Below are 7,113 nucleotides of genomic sequence, written 5' to 3'. Positions count from 1 at the left end.
AATACTTCTGTGTGTGTGTGTGTGTGTGTTATTCATCATATAAACAAAATACAGAAGAAAAACATACACTTATTTCAAGATGCAGAAAAAGTATTTGACAAAATTTTACATGAATTCATAACTTAAAAAGAAAAAAAAAAAAAAACCTCATCAGAGACATGCAGCTTCTGCCCTGAGTTGAGAGAGCCGGAAGGAGCCTTGTTCTCCCTCTTTCAACAAAAAAGGGACAGACTGACTTCAAACCCACGAGGTCCCAGGGCAGAATCACAGCAAGTACAGGGCTGAAACCTAGGGTGGCATCTTGTCTGCAGGGAGGAGAGGTGCCAGCCTGACTCCGCCCCCTGGGCCACCACATCGTGGGGACGGATTGGTGAGGGTCTTTGTCCAGACTGGCAGGCTGGTGGAAGTGTCACAGGTCCAGGGGGCTACACGGCTCGGGGGGTACGCATCTTCTCGTAGACTCTTCCCACAGAAACACCTCGACAAGCTCTTAAAAATGCCCATCGCGTACAAACCTGGGTCAAGAGAACAGTGGAAATGCAAAGGAACCAGAAACTCTTCTGGGATCTCTCTCTTCTGTCTCCACTAGGAGCAGTTTTAATTCACTGTGGGAAGGGGACGAGTTGCTCCTGTAACACGGGTGGAAACTCTGCAGTCAGGGAAAGAAAGGGCTTCCCCGGGGGCTCGGCAGTAAGCAATCCTCCTGCATCGCAGGAGCCTCAGGAGATGTGGATTTGATCCCTGGGTCGGGAAAATCCCCTGGAGGAGGGCACAGCAGCCCTCACCAGTATTCTTGCCCGGAGAATCCTATGGACAGAGGAGCCTCGTGGGCTACAGTACATGGGCTCACAAAGAGTTGGACACGACTGAAGCGACTTCAGACTTCAGCCTCAGACTGAGGCTTCATCAGGACAGAAGGCTGCCAACGATGCGAATAATTCAGGGTCATCTCAGTGGATGCAGAGAAAGACTTGAAAAATGCAACATACATTCTTGGCAAATATTCTCAGCAAACTAGGTATAAAAGAGAACTTCCTTAAACTAATAAAGAGCATTTTTGTTGTTGTTGTTTAGTGGCCAAGTCGTGTCCAACTCCTTTGCGACCCCACCGACTGTAGCCCACTAGGCTCCTCTGTTCATGGGATTCTCTAGGCAAGAATACTGGAGTGAGTTGCCATTTCCTTCTTCAGCGGATCTTCCCAACACAGGGATCGAACTCTCGTCTCCTGCTTGGCAGACAGAGTCTTCATCCTTTAGCCACCAGAGCATCAACCCTACAGAGAATATGGTGAAAAACTGTTATTGGTTGAAGCATATGAAACTGCTAACATTCAGTTCTAAAATGGTGATTTCATATGACTCAATCTACTATCTTGGTTTTGCTTAACGTGTTTATAGATTCTTTTGAATTAATTCAGTTCTAAACATACCATGCAAAATAATGACATAACCTTTTTTCCTTTCCAGTTCTTATATTTAAGTTTTCTTCACTGCTACTGCTGTGACTAGGACTTCTAGTACAACGTTGAATAGAAGTACTGACGGTGTTATTTTTATGATTATAATTGGAAAATTTTCACTATTTCACCATTACGTATGACTCATATTATTGGATTTTTTTAATTCATGAGAAATTATTTAATTTTTGAGATATAATCCAAAACTGTCATTTTTATTTGTTGCTAAAGTTGTTCCGGTTTAGCCATTGAGAGCTTTTTCAAGTTAGCACCTGTGCCCTTTGATATGGCCCATTCCCTTCTCCCTCCCTTCTTTGAGTACTTCCTTTCTTACATGATCCTTTTGGTTCATCATGGATTTTCTCTGCCCAACCCCTGGCATCAACTACTTCAACCAATAAAAGTCAAATGCATTTCAATATATAAAGAAAATAATTGGTAAACAAAAATGTAAAATATGCTACTTAAAACAGCATCAAAAATCATGAAATCATTAAGGAGTAAATCTAACACAAACATAACAAGATTTCTGCACTGAAAAATTATGAAACTTTATTAAGAGAAAATTTAAAAGACCTGTGTAAATGAGAGCCATAATTTTGACTATTCAGTATCATAAAGTAATTAATTATCCATAAATTGACCTATATATTCAATGCAATTCCAATCAAACTCATACCTCTTTTTGTGTGGAAATTGACAAGCTGATTCAAATATTTATTTGGAAAGGCAGAAAGCTAAGGAAAGTCAAAACAGTCATGCAGAAGCAAAGCAAAGCTGGCAAATGCAGGCTGTTAGCAATGAAAACTTTTTACAAAGCTACCATGCATGATACAGTGTGGAGTTAGCACATGGGTAGACAATAGAATAATGAACCAGAACCGAGAGTGAAGAAATAGACTCATTTATGGTTACTGACTTTAAGACAGAGATGACATCAAAAGTGGGAAGAATGGTCTATTCAATAAGTAACACTGTATCACCTGCATCTCTGTACGTAAAAAAAAAAAAAAAAAAATCCTGATGCATAGTTCATACCTCACACCACACAGGAAAAAAAAAAAATTTCCAAGTAGATTTTAGATGTAACTGTGAAACATGAAACAACAAATCTAGAAAACAGCATAGAAGAATATCTTCAAGATTTTACAGCAGGAAAAAATTTCTTCAGCAGATACAACAAAGCACGAAACTTTAAAGAAAAGATGAATGAGTTGAATAATAGTAAATTAGCAACATGAAAATCTTGTTCATTAGAAAGACAATGTTGAGTGTTTATGAAACTCCTACAGCTCATCATACCTAATGACAGAAGATTTGATGGTAGTATCAAAAACATGAAATATTTAGGTAGAAATGGCAACCCACTCCAGTACTCTTGCCTGGAGAATCCCATGGCCAGAGGAGCCTGGTGGGCTACAGTTCATGGGGTCACAAAGAGTCGGACATGACTGGGCGACTTCACTTTCACTTTTAACAAAATATGTGCGAGGCTGATTCAATGATAACTATATATTGCCACCAAGGAATTAAAGAATAAACAGAGAGATATGTACTATGTCCATGAATTGGAAGTCTCATCATTATTAAAAATGCAATTCCTTCCAGCTTAATGTATTTCAATGCAGTACCAATCAAAATCCCAGGAGGTCTTTTTTGTATAAATTGATAAGTTGATTCTAAAATTTATGTGGAAATCCGAACAATCTAGAATAGTCGCGTTTAAAAAAGAAGAACAATGAGAGGACTTGCCTTCGCTGACGATTTACAGTAAAGGAGTCACTGGGCCCTGCAGACGAACAGGCACTCAGGGCAGCGCGACAGAACCGAGAGCAGAACGAGGCTCACACGGAGACGGCCAGCGTGCTTTAACAAAGAGGAAAGGATGATTCCATGGCGGAAAAAACAGTCTTTTCAAACAATGGTGTCAGAACAAATGGACACGCACATGGTAAGAATGGTCCCTGGCTTCCCTGCTGGCTCAGGGGTAAAGAATCCACCTGCAAATGCAGGAGAGTCGAGTTCAATCCCTGGGTCAGGAAGATCCCCTGGAGGAGGAAATGAAAACCCGCTCCAGTATTCTTGCCTGGGAAATCCCATGGACAGAGGGACCTGGCAGGCTACAGTCCCTGGGGTTGCAAAAGTGTTGAAGTCGAGTTAGCCCCTAAACAACAACAGGAATAATCTTGCTCTTCTTTAATGCCATAAGCAAAATTAGCTCAAAGTGGATCATACCACAAAAGTTTTTCAAACTTGAGGAAGGCAAATTTTACAGTTGGGACACAAAAGTCACAAACAATAAAACAAAATGCTAATAAATTAGATTTAACCAAAATGTAAAATGTCTGCTCTTCTACAGTCTTCATTAACAAAATGAAAAGGCAAACCAAGACTGAGAGAAAATATTTGCAAATCAAAAATGTGATAAAGAACTTATATCCAGAATGTATAAAGAAGCTTTTTGTGCTAAGTCACTTCAGTCATGTCTGACTCTTTGCAACACTATGGACTGTAGCCCACTAGGCTCCTCTGTCCATGAGACTCTCTAGGCAAGAATACTGGAGTGGGATGCCAGGCCCTCCTCCAGGGGATCTTCCCGACCCAGGGATGGAACTCAAGTCTCATATCTCCTGCATTGGCAGGTGGGTTCTTTAGTACTAACTCCACCTGGGAAGCCCCAAAGAACCCTTGGAACTCAATAACAAAAAGCCTTCCTTAGAAACTTGACAGAAGCAGTACAGAAAACTTCTCAAATGTACAAGCAGTTAGAAAGTGTGTTACTTACAAAACTTAGAGAAAAAGACATTCAAAGACATCGTCCATCAGACTAAAAGGATCAAATGCAGGACAAAAATTATGCTATAAAAGTACAACTGGGATAAATAATAAACCAAATCATCACAGAAGTAAAGGTATATTTACAGAAGAATATAATTTTGAAGACTAAAATGTAACAATAATTTAATAATAAACTTGCTCTAAAAGCTCATAATACAAAACAACAGGAAGTAGGTGGAAAAGGGGAGAGAATTTAGAGAGTCTTAATGTCCTCATCTCTTATGAGGCATGTCAACAGATACAAAATGATTAGCAAATTGATCAAATACACCAAAAGACCTGAAAACATTTATCATCTTTAGCCAGAAGTTTTACTTGTAGGAATTTGTCTTAAGGAAATAACTATGTGCAAAAAATATACAGATGTTCGTTGCAGCATTATTTTATGATAGACAAAAATTGGAAGGATTCTAAATGCCCAACAGTATGTGTTAGATGAAAGAACTATGTGTATTCATTCACTGAGATACTGATTTTCATTAAGTGGTAGGTGGACAAAGAATATTTAATGATGAGGCAAGAATTTCATTATCACTCAGGTATTTTTCTGTCATTCTAGTCAAAATCAAGAATATTGCTGCTTTGTGATTTTTTTCTTTTGATCAACAGGATTTATTTGGCACCATCTCTAATTTTTTCTCATTTCTTTTCCTAAGTTGCTTCTTTCAAACACTCTCATGTGGAACACTTTATTTTAACTTTATCTCCCTCAAAAAAAAACAAAAAAAACTACTCAATGATTTAAGTACTAGTGACTTTGCTTCCTAAAATGGCAGTATTCATAATTTATTTTTAAATGAAAAATAAGGATGCCATCACTTAGACGTGAGCTGGTTTGCAACACCAATGCATATAAATTCAGTGCTCAGTGTCAAACATGGCATTACAGTTGTATTTTTGTCTCAATAATTTATGGGTTTGACAGACAAATAAAACACTAATTACGACAAAGTATAGTAATTTTATGATACAAAGAACTAAACATTTTTACCAATTCTAAGAAGTCTGTATTTCTAAAAGCACGCACACACACACTAGTAGATTAATTCAAACAGGACCTCCAACACATATATTTTCGATAAGAACTCATCTGATCTAGTAATAATATATTCTCCACCACAAATTTGAGCCAAACCCATAATTCATCTATTTCAAGTATGTGAATGCTCCACCTTCTGGCTCACAGTCAGGCCTCTCAGAAATCCTTGCCCGACAGGCACAAAGTCTTCGTCCCTGCCTGGGAGCAAACCGTTCCGTCAGTCACGGCTCACACAGGCTCATCATGGACCGTTCCAGCAGCTCTCAGACCAGTCCCCGAAGAGCTGAAGCCAGCAACTGTTCATGGGCCAATGACTGCAGAGAGAGCCGCACGATGCTGGGGAGTTCGGGGCGGGCATCTCCCCTCCCAGCCTGGGCGATGCCCACGCTATGGAATTCCATGGACCACATCCCACCTCATTAACTCTGCTTGGTACCTCATGGAGCCAGCAGCCCATAGCCAAAACTTTTTGGCAAGATCCTCACTAGGTTAAGTTCTAATGCAGTCTGCATCACCGAATTAGATAGCATCACAAAAATATAGAAAACACTTCAGATGAACAGTCGATTTCCCAGGCATCCACCCCTCCCCCTGCACGCTGTTGGGCAGGACCATTTATTATACACCTCAGGTCTTTCTGAAAACCACTCCAGTGTTGCCAGTTCCCAGAGCTTCTTTCTGGCACTCGCTCAAGACTTTCTTCCTCCTTCTTCCCATACAAATATTTCCCGAGTTTTCATTAGAAACAGATTATGAGGGATCTGCATATTTTGGGGGAAACTTCTCCCTGTCACACGCAATGAGCTTTACAACTGCGCCTTATTGAAGATGAACCTGCTCCCCGTTCAAGTTTAATGCTGAGACACTTGAGGAACCATCTCTCCCCACTATGGACCAATGTGCTTCTGTCTTCCTTTGGATTCACCAAGGCAAAGCCCTCGTTTATCACACCTCCTACGAAGGAAAATTGGATTAGATCAAGTCACCTTCAACCACACACATGAGAAGTGAGGAAATCAAACATTTGTCCAAAAAAAAAAAAAATCAAAAAGCGGAATGCCTGTTGTAGCCATGTGTGTGCCAGGCATGCACCCTGACGCTGTGCCAGCTTCCAGCTACGACAGAAATTCCAGCTCACCACCGACGGCCCTGGATGGGGTGAAGAGCCTGCATTTCACGCTGTCCTTGGAAAATCAGCAAAGTGTTGTGTTCAGGATTCAGGCCTTTTAATTTTTTTAAGAAATTACACAGCTGTTGTTCATAGAAAGGATATATTTTTAAGCAACTGTTTTCCTTACTTAGTATTTCATTATTAGCGTGTGTCTCAGTGCATTTAACGTGAGCGCTGTCCCACACAGCTTCTACTGGAGGTTCCCTTTGTCTGTCTTCCCTGGCTTCGGGGAAGTTCATGGAAACTCACATCTGTGAAAGCCTGGGACACAAATGATGCTCTGGCGCTGGCGTTCAAGCCTAAGTCAGAAAAGAATTGTTTTCCAAAGACTCTCACTTTTATTTCCAGTGTGTTTGGAAACAACGTTCTGGCCGTGGAGTTTCACTAAGCATCATGCTAAACTTCCCACCGCGTGAAAAACGCCTTCTCTGGCAGGTGATGACGCGACCCTGGGGAGATAAGTGGTTCTGCTCTCAGACTCACCCGTCTTCAAATCCTCACGTGTGCACAGCAGGTGGGTGTCACCTTAAAAGCGCTGTGTCACGAGGCTTTGCCACTGGCTCGGGGTCAAGAGTCTGTCCGCCAGCGCAGGCGACCTGGGTTCTGTC

This window comes from Cervus canadensis, chromosome 8 (genome assembly GCF_019320065.1).
Source record: "Cervus canadensis isolate Bull #8, Minnesota chromosome 8, ASM1932006v1, whole genome shotgun sequence".
NCBI lineage: Eukaryota > Metazoa > Chordata > Mammalia > Artiodactyla > Cervidae > Cervus > Cervus canadensis.
The sequence above is the reverse complement of the archived record's forward strand: the minus strand, read 5'-3'. Positions refer to the sequence as shown.